The 21,458-nt window shown below is 35.1% G+C and overlaps 1 long non-coding RNA gene across 1 annotated transcript in view; it reads right to left on the bottom strand.

Moving 5' to 3' along the window:
* Nucleotides 1-117: 117 nt before the first annotated feature.
* LOC149422085 (uncharacterized) overlaps nucleotides 118-21,458 on the bottom strand; it is a 34,123-nt gene continuing 12,782 nt past the window's right edge. The window contains exon 2 of the long non-coding RNA XR_016302527.1: nucleotides 118-301. This is a non-coding gene — a long non-coding RNA (uncharacterized LOC149422085). The remainder of the gene's footprint in view (nucleotides 302-21,458) is intronic.

The raw sequence follows: 21,458 nt of genomic DNA, 5'->3' as shown, positions 1-21,458 counted from the left end.
TTGTAGCTAATTTGTTACAATAAAGATATTATTCAGCAAGATGCTAGGTCAAAGCAATGCCATTTTCATCATGAACTTTAAAATATCTGTCAAATCTAAAATTTAATACAAGTCACCTTGCGCTGTTGTTGGTGTAATAAGTTAATCAAAGATAAAAATATTGTTGAATCATTGGCTAAGCCGGGTAGTAATTACTAACAAACTGCAAAAGCGGAATATCTGATTAGATGTCTTACCAAAAACTTGTGAATGGGAAGCTCGGCATCGTGAAATTTTTCGCAACGTTTTCTGCCAGGAATTTCTGAAACAATGCAAAAGTCTTCATGAGCTGCAAATACATATTTTGGTGTGTTCCACATATTTCAATTGTTCAATAATTTATTATTAACATAAAAAATATTTCAGCGAAACTTCTATTGAAGATTGTACAAAATACATCCAACACTGGCGAACAAACAAACTAATACAAACACCTATTCAGATAACGTGAGAGTAAATTTATTAATAAAATGTAGAGTTAAAAATACATACAATACGATACGGATTGTTTCATCGTGTCATTAGTTGCTACGTACTAATAATAATCCCAATAATTAATCAAAGCGAATGATATTGTATGAAATCAATTGTGACTTTTATGTGAATACCACACAAGAGTCCCAAATGATGTCCCAATGTAATTCCCGAGCCACACGAGGCTAGTATTTCAAGCCAGGATAGCAATGCCGGCGTCTTATCCTGGCTTACTATCCTGGCTTACTCTCCTGGCTTTGCACAAGATAGAGCGGATTTACACGATGCTAGAAAATTTGAAGCCGGTATCATTGCAGCGACTAAGGTGACAATACATCTGTAGGGAAATGTACTTAGCTTACGTAGAAGAAACAACGTTCAATAGCCGATCATGTACTAGCCTCGCTGGCCACATGAAACTGAACACAAAACCTGGATAACAACTTGGGGGGCGCTACTAGCTCAAATACTAGAACCCCATCCAATTAAACCGTCCTGGCTTGAGATGCTTGCCTACTGGCTTCCTAGATAACTAGCTAGGCTAACAATCTAATATACATCTTCTTGTAAGTTCCAATGACAGTAACAGTACCGGTGGATTGTGTCATTCAGTCATACAGTGCATTTACAACACTACGTAAGTTCTCTTCTTTTAATAAATTGTCACCTAAATGAATCAACCAGTTTGCCGGAGGGCTGCCTGCACCAACACACGTACCCAGTTGAGGTCGTTTTCGGCATTTAAATGAATTTCGACGAAACGAGGAAAAGAATATTCAGAATAAACCGAAAAATTCTCTTGAGATCTTCCAACAAAATGAACTAAAAAATAAGCATTCGTACTTTGGTGGATATCTTAAGGTCCTTCGATGCATACTAATCCGTTCCCGAGTTAAGTTAGGCATATGTTCGGGCCAACACATGCTACAGTCAACTTGCAGTGACGAATTTAAAAACGTATGATAGATAATATAATACAATTTATAACGCATGGTAGATATTGCAGAAATCAAGACAGAGGACTGACGCATACGCCCAGAAGAAGCGGTAACTAACTCAGTGGCCATGTAAGGCCACGCAAGCAAGGAGCAGATAGGAGAATGCAACCTGCAACTAGTCCCGGCAGAGCGAGGCAACAGGCGGGAGGAAGAGATGCTGACACATTGATGTAATATTTACCAATGGGCTGACGGATTATGCGACACGCTTCTTGGCTTAGCCTATTTCAGCATATCGCTCGCCATGGGAATGTATGTCGAACCACGAGAATACAGCGCGCTTATAGTCTGGCTGTTACAGGCTTAAGGATACCTACCACCCCTGATTGTGTACCAAACCGCTTTGTTAGGTACGTAAGGCTCCGTAGTAAGCGTTGAAGAAGAAGATGATTTGAAAGGGAGATATTTAAATAGGAATGCTAAAGGGAGCGCGCTAATATTAAAAGACGGAAATAACTATGCGAAAATTGTGAAAATATTTAAAAATAATATTTATAAATAAAACAGAGACTCTACTAAAATAGAGCAAAAATCTATCGACAAAGGCCTAAGTTGCACTTAAAGATACACTGTGAATGTGAATGTTTTCATTTATTTATTTATATATTTTAGGAAAAGTTGACAGCAAATCTGTAATTATACAACAATCCAATAATAATATAATTAATTATGCCAATTATGAACTTTCCACTGACAAATAGTTAATGGTAAGGTGTACAATGTCATAGAGATGTTCTCTTAAATTAATTTCTTGTTTAGTTAGAAAATATGAAAATAAAGGGGGGGGAGGGGGAGGAAATATAGGATTAGGATTAAGAGGCAAAGGACGGGAATATATAGGGATTGAACTTCTAGTTTGAGTTATGTTGATTATTGAGTTTTTGTTTTACGTCGCGTAAAGTCGAGTTAAAAATGTCAATATGGTAATAATTTAAGTTAAATGCAGTGGCGGATCCAGGGGGGGGGTCACGGTGGTCATGACCCCCCCCCTGGGCCCCAGCCCAGGGGGGGTCATGACTACCTAGGTCCTGGGCCCATCCAGGACCTAGGTGGACCACTAATTAAAATTGTTAAACATAATGTTTTTATATATTTTTTGTCACAATATAAATTTTATTTAAGTACTTTCAATATTTAATTAATTTAATATAATACTTTGTTTGACGGCAAACGCATCATTCGGGAACGAACGCATCGAAAATTCGAATGTTACCGCGTCACCGTGCACCGCCACCGGCGCGCGCTTCGGCCGCCACCTTTCATATTATTATGACACATTTCGTGTAACCACGTGTGACGCTTGCGCGCGCTTTGTTTCGACTAACGTCTAGCGTCTAGCAAAACCTAACCTCAATCGGAACGACTAAACTTTATTAATAAAGTGTTTACTTTTATTTGTTTACTAAGTTAAAAAAAAATAAGTTCCAATATAAGTAATAGTGTTCTTAAAAATGTTGCTGCAAATTCAATTCATTACAAGAAATGGTAAGTAATCTAATCAGTTTTTTCATTATGCCAGTGTATGTGTGTTTAAACTCAAATGTTATTTGTTAATGTTCTAAGGCTGGGGTTAGACTCGTAAGTTTTTTTCCTGTAAAGCGCTCTTGAAGGCGAGTTTGGCCAAATTCCCAATGTAAACGACACCAAAAGTCACTTAACGTAATTTTAGTAAGTTACAGAACTTATTCTTTCGGAAGTTTTTTGACAGGTCTGGACAGGTCTAACGCGCCCGCGCGAATTACCAGCCTTCCTATACTTCCTAAAGCAATTCTTAAGGCGAGACACAACCTCGTTCATCGAGGTTTTGCCCAAGGCTAACATTTTAATTTATTTCGGCGAAATTATAATTGAATTTAAAAAAAATAAAATTACTCCGCACGAGGGATGCAAGTTATTTATATTTTAGATTAATAAAACAATACCTTACAATTAATATATTTTACGTTCAACGATTTTAAAACTTTGTAACCCGTGTATAACTATAAAGTTAGCGGACTTAGCGGTAAGTACCAGATTTTATTTTTCTAGATGATGAATTAATAACTTCGGAAGTGGACACATTTTTAATGTTTGTAACAAATTCTTCAGAATCAATTAAAATGAAGGCTAAAAGTGTGGATAGATTTTTTTACTAAGATTACGAACACGTTAGTAATTTTTTTTAGAAATGCATAGTATTATTTTTAATGATGGATTTTGAATGATTTACATGAAAATGTTCCGTCTCCGATTATGTTCCCTTAATTTTGAAAAATTCCACACTGATTATTTTTTTTATACGGCAACACTTTGATATCCGGCGAATTTTTGAATTTGACGTTTAACGTTCACTAGATTTATTATTTGTTCTCTGCGAACTTAACCACTTAACCTTTGATTTGACTTTTTGCAAGAGTAGGTGGTTTGGTATATTTATGCTTTTTGCTAAAGATGGCGGTGTTTTGACAGATGTTATGAACAGAACTCCGTACAATTTCATGCCATTTTTGTGACATTCGTGTGGAAAACGTTCTTTTTTAAATGACTTTCGGCTAGTTAATTACCGTTTTTTTGCACATATAAAATTATGTCCCGTCTTTCCGGTTTATAAAAAATGGTCTGATTTTTCGAGTTGAAATTTTAAAAAAATCACCAGGGTTTCAAAAATACGATTAAAAAAAATACGGAACGTCTTAGAATATTTGCCTAAACCGGATTTTTTTTAAATGTGATGCATGTGGCCTATTATCGGTCCAATCCTTTCTAATCCTAATTTTTCTGTTTTTAACATTTACGTATTTGAAATTTTGAATACGAAGCCGGTTGCCGTCTGTTGTTGACGTCCTTATGGGGACCTTTAGTATGGTGTATGTAAATTTGATAAAAATACATATACCTAGTTTTTTAAAAGTATGTATATATATATATATATATATATTAACAAAATGTATATATATATTATATTTCACTTAATCAAGTTTCTTTTTATTAATATATGTAGCTGGGAGCAGTTCCTTGATAATGTCTAATACTGATATTTGTTTGCCGGGTTTGAACCCGCGATCTCCGGATCGCTAGCTGGCAGCCTTTCCCCTCTACCATGGAGGCCGTCGAAATTTTACTTTTTGTTTTAAAATAATATATATTGTATTCGTTTTAATTATGCTCTTTTTGGAATAAATTCAGCATAGGTAGATGCAAGTTATTTATTTTCACCGTTTTTTTTTTAAGTCTATGTATCCATAAATTGATGTATCTAATGTAGAATATTTTCATTTGAGAAATTTTAGGTTGACGAATATAATGCTTAAATTCAGTATTGGTAGATCAGAGTTAATATTTTATAAGAATAATTTTTAAATATATGTAGCTGTGAGCTGTTCCTTGAAAATGTCTAATACTGAGATTTGTTTGCCGGGGTTCGAACCCGCGATATCTATTGTATTTGTTTTAATTATGCTCTTTTAGGATAAATTCAGAATAGCTAGATGCAAGTTATTTATTTTAACCTTTTTTTTAAGTGTATGTATCCATAAATTGATGCATCTATTGTAGAATATATATAAACCTAGCTGTGAGTTGTTCCATCATCATTTCTAATATTGAGATTGGTTTGTTGATTTGTTTCCAAAAAATTTATTTGTAAATAAATTTTACAAAAATTTTAGATGTGGAAATTTGATAAAGTGTATGTAAATTTGATAAAAGTACAGTTTTGTAAAAGAACGTATTAGTTACATTTTGTTAATATATATACATATTATATTTAACTTAATCAAGTTTCTTTTTATTAATATTTATATGTACCTATTAATAATTCACTTTCAGAATATTTTTGTTTGGATTGTAAATAAATAAAATCAATTCAAATTTTATAAATATTTACTTTTATTAGCGTTCCTCATAGTTTGAGGATTGTCGATAATATTGACTACGCTGCCGGCTCGGCCGCTGCTGGCAAAATAGAATGGACGGTATTCATCCACCAGGTAACAAGGTATTAACAAGCGTATGGAAGCATCGGCGAACGGAGATCTCGCTGGGCGCTTCTTACGTATTGCAAGCACCGCGTCATGGCAACAATATTTATTTCAAATTACTTGCCTCGTGCAAATCAGGCCAAAATATGACGGTGCAAGGCGCTCGGTTTTAAAATTTATAAAGCACAAGAATCGAAATATTTCCAGCGTTTATATTCCTCTTAAATATGGAAGTACAGTACTTACATTTATTAATAACATTTGCTGCACACGATTGGTCCTAAAGGAGTTCAAATTTTTAATTCATTCGGCCTTACTATTGAGAAGAGCACGCTGGAAGGCATTATTCTACTCTTCGATAGACTGGATAGACACTTCATACTTACAGTGAATATTACAGTGGAACGATTCAAATTCTTTACCAGGAAGCAAAGAAATAACGGTCAACAAGCTGTTATTATTTGTCTATTTTGTCGTGACAAGCAAAGTGTTACAATAATAATGTCGAGTCAAATTCTGCAAATGCAGAATGCTACGGATATGGTTGGCGAGTGGAAACGTTTTAAGCAATCATTTCTTTTATATATGATGGCGAATAACTACAACGAGGAAAAGGAAATTCAAAAAGTTGCAAGATTCCTACACACAATACTATGTTGAAGACACACCTGACACCATGTTATATTGTGGTGAAATAAGAACACGATTAATAATTGTAATCTGTACTGTATTGGTTGACAATTGACATTACACGAGCCTACGCCGCCCGGGCTTGCGGAGCAAAAGACAATCTTAATGATATACCTAGTGTTACCATATCCAACAATACCTACTTTTTACTTGTATATATTACTATCAAAATTAAATTATAACTTCTTGTAACTGTAACTGACCGGACCTAAGTCCTCCATCACAACACAAGCAAGCATTTTCGGCTTTCTGTGGTGGTGGTAGGAGTTATTGTTGGGTTATTCGTAACCCGGGAATGTTTGTCTTTCTTTAAAAAAAAAAAAAAAAACTTGACCACGACTACGTGACCCCCCCCTGGCGCCAAAGCTGGATCCGCCCTTGGTTAAATGAATGTGTGGATCTGTAGATAAATGAGTTTTTTTTTGGAATTGGTCTTACAAAGAGGGAGATTAAAAGTAAGCGATTATCTGCTATTGCGATTGGGAACATGGAATAAAAGGCGTTGAAGAAGATTCATACCCATAACATGTTAAATAGCAGAACAAAATGTGTTTTAAATAATTTTCGAAGCATAGTTTGCGATTTTTTTCGTGGAAATTTCATATAATTACAGTTTCGGCTCCACAAATGTTATCTTCAAAAATAATATATATATATATATATATTTTTTAGAAACTTTTAAAGTGTTCAATGGAAATTTCTCCTTCGTTTCCGTAAAACGACCATCCTCACAGCATCCCCAAAGCAAGGGCGGATCCAGCTTTGGCGCCAGGGGGGGGTCACGTAGTCGTGGTCAAGTTTTTTTTTTTTTTTTTAAAGAAAGACAAACATTCCCGGGTTACGAATAACCCAACAATAACTCCTACCACCACCACAGAAAGCCGAAAATGCTTGCTTGTGTTGTGATGGAGGACTTAGGTCCGGTCAGTTACAGTTACAAGAAGTTATAATTTAATTTTGATAGTAATATATACAAGTAAAAAGTAGGTATTGTTGGATATGGTAACACTAGGTATATCATTAAGATTGTCTTTTGCTCCGCAAGCCCGGGCGGCGTAGGCTCGTGTAATGTCAATTGTCAACCAATACAGTACAGATTACAATTATTAATCGTGTTCTTATTTCACCACAATATAACATGGTGTCAGGTGTGTCTTCAACATAGTATTGTGTGTAGGAATCTTGCAACTTTTTGAATTTCCTTTTCCTCGTTGTAGTTATTCGCCATCATATATAAAAGAAATGATTGCTTAAAACGTTTCCACTCGCCAACCATATCCGTAGCATTCTGCATTTGCAGAATTTGACTCGACATTATTATTGTAACACTTTGCTTGTCACGACAAAATAGACAAATAATAACAGCTTGTTGACCGTTATTTCTTTGCTTCCTGGTAAAGAATTTGAATCGTTCCACTGTAATATTCACTGTAAGTATGAAGTGTCTATCCAGTCTATCGAAGAGTAGAATAATGCCTTCCAGCGTGCTCTTCTCAATAGTGAGGCCGAATGAATTAAAAATTTGAACTCCTTTAGGACCAATCGTGTGCAGCAAATGTTATTAATAAATGTAAGTACTGTACTTCCATATTTAAGAGGAATATAAACGCTGGAAATATTTCGATTCTTGTGCTTTATAAATTTTAAAACCGAGCGCCTTGCACCGTCATATTTTGGCCTGATTTGCACGAGGCAAGTAATTTGAAATAAATATTGTTGCCATGACGCGGTGCTTGCAATACGTAAGAAGCGCCCAGCGAGATCTCCGTTCGCCGATGCTTCCATACGCTTGTTAATACCTTGTTACCTGGTGGATGAATACCGTCCATTCTATTTTGCCAGCAGCGGCCGAGCCGGCAGCGTAGTCAATATTATCGACAATCCTCAAACTATGAGGAACGCTAATAAAAGTAAATATTTATAAAATTTGAATTGATTTTATTTATTTACAATCCAAACAAAAATATTCTGAAAGTGAATTATTAATAGGTACATATAAATATTAATAAAAAGAAACTTGATTAAGTTAAATATAATATGTATATATATTAACAAAATGTAACTAATACGTTCTTTTACAAAACTGTACTTTTATCAAATTTACATACACTTTATCAAATTTCCACATCTAAAATTTTTGTAAAATTTATTTACAAATAAATTTTTTGGAAACAAATCAACAAACCAATCTCAATATTAGAAATGATGATGGAACAACTCACAGCTAGGTTTATATATATTCTACAATAGATGCATCAATTTATGGATACATACACTTAAAAAAAAGGTTAAAATAAATAACTTGCATCTAGCTATTCTGAATTTATCCTAAAAGAGCATAATTAAAACAAATACAATAGATATCGCGGGTTCGAACCCCGGCAAACAAATCTCAGTATTAGACATTTTCAAGGAACAGCTCACAGCTACATATATTTAAAAATTATTCTTATAAAATATTAACTCTGATCTACCAATACTGAATTTAAGCATTATATTCGTCAACCTAAAATTTCTCAAATGAAAATATTCTACATTAGATACATCAATTTATGGATACATAGACTTAAAAAAAAAACGGTGAAAATAAATAACTTGCATCTACCTATGCTGAATTTATTCCAAAAAGAGCATAATTAAAACGAATACAATATATATTATTTTAAAACAAAAAGTAAAATTTCGACGGCCTCCATGGTAGAGGGGAAAGGCTGCCAGCTAGCGATCCGGAGATCGCGGGTTCAAACCCGGCAAACAAATATCAGTATTAGACATTATCAAGGAACTGCTCCCAGCTACATATATTAATAAAAAGAAACTTGATTAAGTGAAATATAATATATATATACATTTTGTTAATATATATATATATATATATATACATACTTTTAAAAAACTAGGTATATGTATTTTTATCAAATTTACATACACCATACTAAAGGTCCCCATAAGGACGTCAACAACAGACGGCAACCGGCTTCGTATTCAAAATTTCAAATACGTAAATGTTAAAAACAGAAAAATTAGGATTAGAAAGGATTGGACCGATAATAGGCCACATGCATCACATTTAAAAAAAATCCGGTTTAGGCAAATATTCTAAGACGTTCCGTATTTTTTTTAATCGTATTTTTGAAACCCTGGTGATTTTTTTAAAATTTCAACTCGAAAAATCAGACCATTTTTTATAAACCGGAAAGACGGGACATAATTTTATATGTGCAAAAAAACGGTAATTAACTAGCCGAAAGTCATTTAAAAAAGAACGTTTTCCACACGAATGTCACAAAAATGGCATGAAATTGTACGGAGTTCTGTTCATAACATCTGTCAAAACACCGCCATCTTTAGCAAAAAGCATAAATATACCAAACCACCTACTCTTGCAAAAAGTCAAATCAAAGGTTAAGTGGTTAAGTTCGCAGAGAACAAATAATAAATCTAGTGAACGTTAAACGTCAAATTCAAAAATTCGCCGGATATCAAAGTGTTGCCGTATAAAAAAAATAATCAGTGTGGAATTTTTCAAAATTAAGGGAACATAATCGGAGACGGAACATTTTCATGTAAATCATTCAAAATCCATCATTAAAAATAATACTATGCATTTCTAAAAAAAATTACTAACGTGTTCGTAATCTTAGTAAAAAAATCTATCCACACTTTTAGCCTTCATTTTAATTGATTCTGAAGAATTTGTTACAAACATTAAAAATGTGTCCACTTCCGAAGTTATTAATTCATCATCTAGAAAAATAAAATCTGGTACTTACCGCTAAGTCCGCTAACTTTATAGTTATACACGGGTTACAAAGTTTTAAAATCGTTGAACGTAAAATATATTAATTGTAAGGTATTGTTTTATTAATCTAAAATATAAATAACTTGCATCCCTCGTGCGGAGTAATTTTATTTTTTTTAAATTCAATTATAATTTCGCCGAAATAAATTAAAATGTTAGCCTTGGGCAAAACCTCGATGAACGAGGTTGTGTCTCGCCTTAAGAATTGCTTTAGGAAGTATAGGAAGGCTGGTAATTCGCGCGGGCGCGTTAGACCTGTCCAGACCTGTCAAAAAACTTCCGAAAGAATAAGTTCTGTAACTTACTAAAATTACGTTAAGTGACTTTTGGTGTCGTTTACATTGGGAATTTGGCCAAACTCGCCTTCAAGAGCGCTTTACAGGAAAAAAACTTACGAGTCTAACCCCAGCCTTAGAACATTAACAAATAACATTTGAGTTTAAACACACATACACTGGCATAATGAAAAAACTGATTAGATTACTTACCATTTCTTGTAATGAATTGAATTTGCAGCAACATTTTTAAGAACACTATTACTTATATTGGAACTTATTTTTTTTTAACTTAGTAAACAAATAAAAGTAAACACTTTATTAATAAAGTTTAGTCGTTCCGATTGAGGTTAGGTTTTGCTAGACGCTAGACGTTAGTCGAAACAAAGCGCGCGCAAGCGTCACACGTGGTTACACGAAATGTGTCATAATAATATGAAAGGTGGCGGCCGAAGCGCGCGCCGGTGGCGGTGCACGGTGACGCGGTAACATTCGAATTTTCGATGCGTTCGTTCCCGAATGATGCGTTTGCCGTCAAACAAAGTATTATATTAAATTAATTAAATATTGAAAGTACTTAAATAAAATTTATATTGTGACAAAAAATATATAAAAACATTATGTTTAACAATTTTAATTAGTGGTCCACCTAGGTCCTGGATGGGCCCAGGACCTAGGTAGTCATGACCCCCCCTGGGCTGGGGCCCAGGGGGGGGGTCATGACCACCGTGACCCCCCCCCTGGATCCGCCACTGCCCCAAAGATGACATAGGCACTGACGGATTTATTTTTCAGGGCTTCTCCCGTGTGGAAGTAATGAAAAAAATAAGTTATAAATCGGTATAAATTCGGAATGCGGTGACATAATGCGGCGGTACATGATCGCATCCAAAACAATAATAATTAAATGGCAGACGAAGGCAATATAAGGAATTGTTATACTATGTATAATACCTGTTTAATTTCAATGTGGTGTTTTTCCAAGCAAACGTAAACAATGCATATTACAATCGATCGATTTTCAAGACGACGCGACAGGTGCAATAAATGCACTTTAGACTTTCTGTACAGCTACGATCTGTACGTCTTTACTGGGTACTTCACTGAACAATACGCTAACCACTAAGCGCTAACCACGCGACAAGAATTGGAATGAAATTCAAGACAACAGTCTGTGCGGGGAAAGAACAATATTATCTTCTAAAAGGGGCGAGTTACATACAATCCGGAAACTCTGATTTAAAACAACGTTATTATCAGGTAAGTTTTTAGATTCTCACGGCCAAAAGCATTTTTGTTGTTTGTTCACACATCTTCGGATCTACCGGATCTGCCCTGATGATGGACACTGCAACGCTGTCCGAAACGTCGGCTAAAGAAGGAGTTAGCGCAACACGGCATAACACCCCAAAAACAAACAACAAAAACGTTATTATCGGTTGTTCATTGAACAGTAGACCTCGTCCAAAAACGTATGTATCAAATATTCTATTTTTTTCAATTTTTGTGATTTTCTCAAGTAGGTACCATACTCTAGGCTTATGGCCGTATTATGGTTTTATTTACTAAATCAAAACCAAAATTTCCTCTGAAATCATGGGATTTGTAAGTAGATACTCTTAAATACCTACCTACATAACTATACATATAACGATTTGTCCAAAGAAACGTCACTCTCTCAATGATTTTTTTTTTTAACTTTCTTCATGCATACCATAATATTGATTACATCTTCATGCATACCATAAGGTAGTAAGGTAGGTTCAATCGGAAAAGTAACACACTAACAAATCTCGACCGTTTGGCATTTCATCTGACTGTAAATTCGTTATGCTCAGTCAATTATATTACGTCATATATTAGAGAAAAGAGGCCTACTTTAATAGTGCATCATCTTATCGCAGATGTGTCGTATTTACGCGAGTGACAGGTCAAGGAAGGAGGCTGGCTACTAGGGAGACGAGTGTACACTGTACAGTAGTGTACACTGTACAGGTAGGCACGCCTTCTTCGGAAGGACGAACGATATAAAATGGCTTCCAGTTCAGTGAAACAGAACATACTCTTTCTCACATTAAACTGGATTTTTACCGGTTTGTCATGCCTTCAGAAAGGGGTGAAGAGATTTATGTACAAGACTTCAATTAGGATCTGCAATTATGTATCTAATTAGAATTTTGAATCAGGCAATTTTGGCAGGACAGAAAGCTCTTGGATCTGGACTTAATTGAAGATACTACTTGAAACATTACTAGCAATGGCTTTACTCTGGTTAAATGACGAGATCAGAATAACCAGGTACTTCCCAACCACGTCCTTCAGACCCAAATTCCTCAAATGAAGAGATGCCGTATTGGCGTTGTCTTCGGGCGGCTATTTAACTCTGGTGCAGTCGCAACTTGACATGACCCAAGATCGGTCATTGTCACAGGCCCCTTGAGAGCGGTGAAGCAGATGATATGCCCGAAGACAGTGGGGCGGCCTGAGGGCGGGGGCGGGCCACGCAAATAGCCGACTGTCACAGCATGAGTCGGTGGGAGTTTCCCCGACCTGGTGAGCCAACAATACCCCACCAACCTCGCTGTTTATATTAATCACAAGACTATTTGTGAATAGACTTACTCAACCGGAGAAAGCAACAGAACCATCAAATGGCTACTCTCATCGAGTTTTCCTTCATTGAAAAGATTGGCTAGTTCGATGTTTTTAAGTGACTCAAATATTCTGGAGTGCCAACAGTTATGTTAGAATTGAGCCAATTATAACAATAAATAATAATAATAAAACCAAAAAGAAAAAATATTATATTCCTAAGTAAGAAATCCGATACTTAAAATCGCTTTAACAGGCCTAATAATGATTTATTTTCTCGACTGATGAAAAGAGGATTTAGGCCAAGATGTGTATAGGTAGAATATGTCTTATTTCTATGTATGTATACATATAATCTTTTATCTAGAATAATCCTAGATATTATTTCTGATGAGTTGTATAAGGCTACCTATTCATAAAATTTAAAGTCCTCGGAAAGAAACAGCCGCCTTAATCCTCTTAATAATTATTAATTATGTTAATTTATATTCAATTAAAAAAATACGTAAAAAAGGAAAGTGGGCTCGATCAATATGATGAGCTAACGTGGATGATGTTAAAAGCAGTGGCGGCCAGCTAATATGTGCTCCCGAGCGCCGAACAACCAAAAAGATTTCCGACATGACTAATCACAATACGAAACTCGGTTCGGTTATAATATCTCATTCAAAAGGTACCTACTTATTAAGCGCGCTTAACTTGCAGACCGACTTTGACTTGTTCCTATGTTCGTAGCAGTTCGTTTTCGATTGCGATCCAAAATTTAACTGCTTTGTCGCATATTCTGTGGAACAGTCGAAAGCGTGGGTACATACCAGTTCATACTATTCTTTGCAAATAATACCATATCTTGGACGGCGTTCGGGGTTTTACCACCACATCAGAAGGAACGGTTTATTCAGTAGAAAGTTAAATTAAAACGCGTATGTTTAATGTTATTGTCGATATCGTGGTTTTAATTTACCATCTGCTATTTTCAGGGAATGTTTCGCTTCTTCGATACAAGCATTTAAGATAAAATTTGTCATTAAGAGATGAGTGATGGTCAGATTACTTATTATCAGTTTAGTCAGTAGGTACTCGCCGTTGCCGGGCACGGTCTGTTGAATTAAAAAAAATCTTACTCTGCGAAAGTTTTTAAGTTTAATTGCAGGTTATATCGATCTTGTATATCAATTATTAATAAGGTATATCAATTGCAGGTTATACTAATTTATGATTACTTTTGTGTTTGTTCAAAGTATAAATTAAGAATGTGAAATACATTAAGTACACTAGGTCGAGTTTTGAAAACAAAGTGATAATAAAAAATGCCGGTCCACCTAAAATCTGAACTGATAATAAAACAAGAGTGAAAATCTGGATCGAAGAAGTTTACGCGATCATTTGACAAAACAATGTATAACAAAGCTTCGTAGCTCTGTGCATGTGATCAATTGAATAGTTTATTTTGTTTTACGTGTTTAATTTACGATGTTGATTCAGTTTGGACAATCAGCGGTGTTACTGATGTAACTCACCTTTCTTAAAAAATCTAAAAACATAATTCTTGTCATTTACATTTACAAAAAGTTTTGAGCTTAAAGGTTTTAGGAAAAGTTGACATCAGAATGCAATTGAATTCAGGCTACCGTGCCTAAGTTAAACACCATAATGAGCTATTTAATAAAAATCGATACAGGTCAAATTTCCCAGAACATGATTTCAATGTGACGTTTAAAACGTATGACTTCCTAAATAAAGTTCAGTAAAAGTGAACTCTGTGCAATTTACGCCCGCGACGATTTTTCAAAAGCTAACGGCGCTTTATCAATTTTACAATTTTTTTATAGTACCTACTTGTTTATTAGAAGACTTTCCCGAGACTGTGAAATTACTAAAACTTTTGTGCACCATTCATGACCTTTGGAATGACCTCAGTTGAAAGCTAAAGATGTTTCTCAACGTTAAAAAGAATAAAATCTTTTTTAAACACGTTGAGCCAGGACAGACTGAACGCACTATCAGTGTTAAGCATTGATAGAGGTCTTCGCTAAACAAAAGGAGCAGAGAATAGAACTTCTTTATAAATAGGTACGTACCTTTATTTAATTTATTTTATGACTTAATGTTGTAATCCGGTGAACCCCCATATATTTTGACCACCGGCCGCCACTGGTTAAAAGACGCTTAAAGTAGTTGTATTGAATGCAGCCCACATTTCAGACATCGTCAGATCTAGTTGTATTGAATGCAGCCCACATTTCAGACATCTTCAGATCTAGTTGTATTGAATGCAGCCCACATTTCAGACATCTTCAGATCTAGTTGTATTGAATGCAGCCCACATTTCAGACATCTTCAGATCTAGTTGTATTGAATGCAGCCCACATTTCAGACATCTTCAGAACTAGTTGTATTGAATGCAGCCCGCAGCTGATACAACTGTACAGAACTAAAGTAAGGTGGCATTGTGCATGCTAATAGAGGCTATGTTATGTAGGTGTGGAGACTCCCTCTGGACTTGGTTAGTTTAGTGACGTACCGCGCCCGCACCGCACCGTGGCCAGTGTTCGCTGCACCCTGCGAATACAATGAGCATCCAGACCCGCATTTCGCATAGGGCTGAATGAGGTTATAGCCAATAGTGCTAATATTTGGGAAGGAACCTTTTTATCGCATTTGGTGTACAGAATTCACTAAATTGTTTTGAGGGATTTAAAAATTAAAATGATATGCTTTAGGATTACGAAAAAATACATACATATCCTGTGTGATACAATATCCTTAGTCAATGGCGAGCAGTCCATAAAGGCTAAAAAGGTGTTCCTCAAAAACTACACACAGCATACCTTTGGTCATAGAGCAATGCACGCTACTGTCCTGAGGATTTGAAATTGAGTTTTGGGATAAATTTACCCATATAGTTTTGTGGGTTACTTCCAGGTAACGTCAAAATATAGACAACCTCGTGCAAAATCGTGAACTTTTATAAGAAGTCAAAAGACTCAAATAATAAATTTCAGAACTCAATTCTAAGCACCTTTCAAGCGTCAGAATAAAGGCATTTCTATACATACTACATTTAGTGTTAATCCGGTCCTGTCCCTTGGTGCCGCATTGTTATCGGGTAGGATCGATTAATAACTAATACAGCGCTAATTCATTTACACATGAAATACACCTTTCACACAAAAACAGTCGATTGCTGAACTTAGCTGATTTTCACAGACAAATATACTGCTGTTTGTTCAGATGGCCATTCCACTCTGGGATAGTCAACTCGAGAATCGAGAATAACACTATAACTAAATATTAAAGCAATCAATAGATTATAATACGAATAATTTACACATTGAATAATTGATTGGGAATTCGACGAAGTTCATTCGCCGGTAAAGTTTCCATATCGCTACAACACGAAATAAAAATTATACCTACTGGAATGGAAATTTAGCACACTAAACATACTATGAAAAATGAACACGTAACTTTGAAATATCTGTATGACGATGGCGTGTTTGGCACGGGGCACGATAGGTTAAGCGGTATGTTCTATAAGTTCCTAGTTACTAAGTACAGCAGGCAAACTGAGCCCTGAGCACGTTTCTTGTATATATTGCAGGCATCCTGCAACCTAACCACTATGCAGGTACATCGTTATATCGTCGTCTAACAAAAAGTCCTTGCGAGAGCCCTGATGGAGGAACCATATGTTACTTTTACCCGGATGGATAACCTCCAGTGAGCCCTGAGCAATTTCTAGGTATGTACTAAGTACAGTAATTAACGCAGTCATTCTGCATTCGTACCTACAGAACCCTGATCAGTTCTAAGCTATCGATTAATACTACCAACGTGTCAATCTGCAATAGTAGATAATACTGTCACAGAGTGATATGTGTAACGCAGTACATTCTTCAATAGTACAGACCTGAGCAGTTCCAAGTGACACGGTACATTCTGCATTAGTTCTGAGTACTGATCAGTATTGAGTAAGTACATTCTGAACAAGTTCTGTAACCTAAACAAATCTTATGCACGTAGTAAAGTAGGGAAATAGTTCGGAGTTATCAGAGATGATAATTTATCGAGTCGTACTAAACACACACGTTTACATGCGAATTCCTCAATAATATCAAGCCAGTCTTAGCTAAACAGTCCAGTAATGCTGCAGTTCCTATTATAGAATCTCTTGCTTCCTTTGTTGCTTTCCATTAGTCCCTTCGTGTCAACCGAAGCTAACGAGAATAGTGTTGTACAGTCAAACAGTAAATTGCATTTGCATACTGCATTTGATGTAAAACCTAACGCGGTTGTTGTTGCGTGTCCCGACTCCTGACAGTCCTGACCTGTGTATTGTGTTAAATATCTGCATTTATAATATAACTATTTGTATCCGCGGCTGCATTGCTTTAGCCCTTGTCTAGAAGATATGATTATTTTGATACGTAATTCAGGAAATGATGCATATTGCATGATATGATGTACATCATTGGGAAATGTTATACAAAATTGAAATCATAAAGAGTTGAATCATGTTTCATTCAGTACAACGTGTTGGAGTCGCAAATCTTGTCTGCCAATGAATTTTTAGTTTAATTCACAAAGTGGATTGTAATCAATATTTGACACAACTATTGGGGAGCTGCGGTTAACAGTTAGTATTGGAAAAGGATTCTGATTTACCTCTGTCTTTGGTATACGTCTTGTTGCAAACCGATATTATGGTCTTGAGGGACACTTGCGGTGATCACTGCACAAGCTTCCATGATAGACTCACTCACTGAACTAATAAAAATATGGGACAGACCGCGAAAACTTAACTATTCATTGGTTTTAAACGGTTCCATGATAACTCAACACAGTGACAATTCAACACACTTTTAAAAAGTGATATAAAGTCATAAGAAACGATGAAAAAAAATGTAACCTAACCTAATCTAACCTAACCCAACCTAAATAACCCAGTTAATAAAGTTTTTGTTTCGTCACTTTTCATGACTTTATATAACTTTTTAGATGTGTTGAATTATAATTGTGATGATTTATCCGGTTACCGTTTTAAACTGCAGTAAGCAATTCATATGGAATAAAATTTGTTATTAATTAAATCGAATCGGTAAAAAAAACGGACCACCTCGGCTCGAGTGGAACACAGTCTATATTGTTCATTGTCAATAATGTGTTCCGATATTTGACTCTGTTTTCATTTGTCACCGTTATTTTGGAGTGAAAATGGAATGAAAGTATGTTGAATTTCCCTTAACTGGGTAGTACTAATTCTAGTAGATACAGTGAACTCTCCACTCACCACCTGTTCTCTTACTAAAGCTTTCACTTGTTATTATTGTCTATTGTCTTGTCTACGGTAGGGAAGACAACATATTGTCACCCCCGTCCCCCATGGAGGGGTTCAGCGCCCTCGCAGCTGTGTGGAGGCTAACCTAGAGCCGACCCCTTCCTACCCATCGACCACTCTTACCCCATACCATAACCCTAACTCCTATATTCTACTTACCATGCTCAGGCCACTGAGAGCTCCGTCGTGATACGTGCCGCACAAGGTTCCCAACTGCTCCTAACCGTCCGGAGCCAGTTTGACTACAGCGTCAAACATAGGTACTATTTCGGTTGTCTGTGCATGCGCGCGTTAGTTGCGATAGGTACCTACCTATTATACAATATTATATTATTTCAAAAATTGAAACAGATTTGTTATGAATTAAGAATTCTGACTATCCAGCGATATTTCACGGATCTATTCCAAAACTACTACATATACAAATATTTTAATATTTGGTTGGACTTTATTGGACAACATTGAGACATAACACACCAAAAATAACATCATTAGTGATGGGGAAGAGGAAGGTGGGGAAGTATATGTCTATTAAACACGGCACACCGCAAGTAAGTTCCTAGCGTGCTGCGTGGAGGACAATATAAAATCTCTTTAAATAAACAATATTATGTTTATATAAAAAAAGTAATTTAAGTAAGTTTCGTTTCTGGGTGGGGGTTTTTTCACTAGGGCAATAATACTAACAATATAAATAATAGGATGGGGAGGAGCGTATAAAACCAACTTAATCCCACTTGAAATAGTACATAGAAGACTCATCAAAATTATTCTAAAGAAACAATTAGACTATTCAACCCAAAAATAATTCTAAATAAACAATTAGACTATTCAACCCAAAAATAATTCTAAATAAACAATTAGACTATTCAACCCAAAAATTATTCTAAATAAACAATTAGACTATTCAACCCAAAAATTATTATAAATAAACAATTAGACTATTCAACCCAAAAATTATTCTAAATAAACAATTAGACTATTCAACCCAAAAATTATTCTAAATAAACAATTAGACTATTCAACCCAAAAATTATTATAAATAAACAATTAGACTATTCAACCCAAAAATTATTCTAAATAAACAATTAGACTATTCAACCCAAAAATTATTCTAAATAAACAATTAGACTATTCAACCCAAAAATTATTCTAAATAAACAATTAGACTATTCAACCCAAAAATTATTCGATGAATTCAAAGTATTACCACTAAATAAAATTTATCAAAAAAACGCATTACTACAAATCCATAAAGACAAACTAACAATAAAGTCATTTAGCACCAGACCGAGAACCTTAGGACAAATAATAATCCCTAAACTTAACACTACAACAGCCCAACATCATTACACCTACTCAGCAATAAAATGCTTTAACGAACTCCCTATAGAAATACAATCCGAGAGGAATTATGAAATTTTTAAAGAAAAACTCAAAAAAAAATTTTACTATTAAATAATTTTTATGTATGTGTTACGATGTGCCAACCCATATTTACATTATGTACAAAACAAATACCATCTTATATTTTTCATTATGTACTAAAAAAAAAAAAATTGTAACTTATATTTTCATTATGTATAAAAAAAGTAGTCCTTCATGCATCCAAATTGTAACAACTGATAAGTATGTATAGTACTGTCAATTTGATAGTGCTCCCTCCCTAAACACGAGAATTTCTCAATTAGGGAGGTATTGTTACCACTAATATTATATATATTGTTAATTATGTATTATATGTATATTGGTTAATAAAAAAAATATATATATATTGACTGAAAGCTCCGTTGTAATACATATATCTTGTTACACGGGTCATTTACAATTTTTAGTACATAATAATAAAAAAGGTCAGAACGGAATCTATACCTTAGGGTGCGTATAAACAGGACGAAAATTCCGCGAGCTGCGCCACGAATTACATCACGAAGTTCCTTTCCCATAATTAGCGGCTCGACTCGCGGAAATTTTGTCCTGATTATACGCGGCATTACAGTTGTATGATTCTGCCACTGAGAGCTCCGTTGAAACGTGTGACCTATTTTTGTATTGCAAGCGTGGTATATAAAAAGGGAGACTTTGCAAATATTGTAAAGACGGAGAAACGCACATGGGTTATAATTAATAATAATTATTATGTTCCTACTGTTGTTTGGCTAAACCGATTTTTAGACCTCAAAACCGCTAAAGGATGAAAAAAAGAAAAAAGCACCGGAAGCGAAATTTACATGACTAAAATAAATGCTTATCAAATCGCACACATTATTGTATTTACGAGTCGTATAATATGTTTATCAAGCAACGTGCTCCATATCTATATTTAGAATTTAGACCATAATGCGCTAAAATTCTTAATACAATACAATATAACTTCTATAAAAAATAAATTCAATAGCCTGCTATGCCTCAATACAAAGGACTATTCCATCAAAACTGTGGTTTCAGCAATTCCCTCATTTTTCCAAAAAAGAAATTTCTTCACTTATTCGAATGAGGATCGGACATTGTTCCGTTCCTTCCCATCTTTTCAAAATTCACGTCCTTGACTCCCCAGATTGTACATTCTGTGGTCTAGAAGTGGGATCTTTAGATCACATATTTTTTGGTTGTCCCTCTCTAAACAAATATCCTCTCTTCTATCAAGCCTTATCTAAAATTGCCTTCCCTCCATTCAACATCTCATCTCTTCTAAGTCTGAATTCGACTCCAATTTTAATTATAATTTTGAAATTTGCCTATTTAAATAAAATTAATATTTAAATTCACCGAGAATTTTAAATGATGGCCAAGAACACCCTTGAAGGGTGAAAGCCAGAAATAATGAAAAAAATAAATTCAATAGTTCCAATGGGCCATAACATATGTTACAATTTTTGTCCGGCTTAAAAAAACAATGATAACATCTAACCTTAAACAACTCAATGTTATCTGTGTCGTAATAAATTGCCCCCATAACGCCCGCGCCGTACCGCCAGTATCCCTACGACAAAAGAATTGATAGGGTATTTATTCCGCGTTAGTATGTAATTGCTGCGTGTAAAAGTGGGTTGGGCCGATCCAACCCCCGGATTGTAGGCTCCGGTTAATTGAGGGAGGATTGTGTTGACTTTGGGGACCTCCCTGGCTACTGTCTACTGGCCACTGGATACTCTGGCTACTGTATACTGGCTATTGTAACAGACAGCTGAATGAGGAAAGGAAATTATGATTTGGTAGTGTAAATGGAACACAATTAAATTTAGAAAATTATTTACTTTTTTCAGTATTTTTGTTGGTACTACCTAC

This window comes from Hesperophylax consimilis, chromosome 8 (assembly GCF_061612785.1).
Source record: "Hesperophylax consimilis isolate HC1 chromosome 8, BYU_Hcon_1.0, whole genome shotgun sequence".
In the NCBI taxonomy this organism is placed as follows: Eukaryota; Metazoa; Arthropoda; class Insecta; order Trichoptera; family Limnephilidae; genus Hesperophylax; species Hesperophylax consimilis.
Note: the sequence above shows the minus strand (reverse complement) of the source record. Positions and strands in the feature narration are given on the sequence as shown.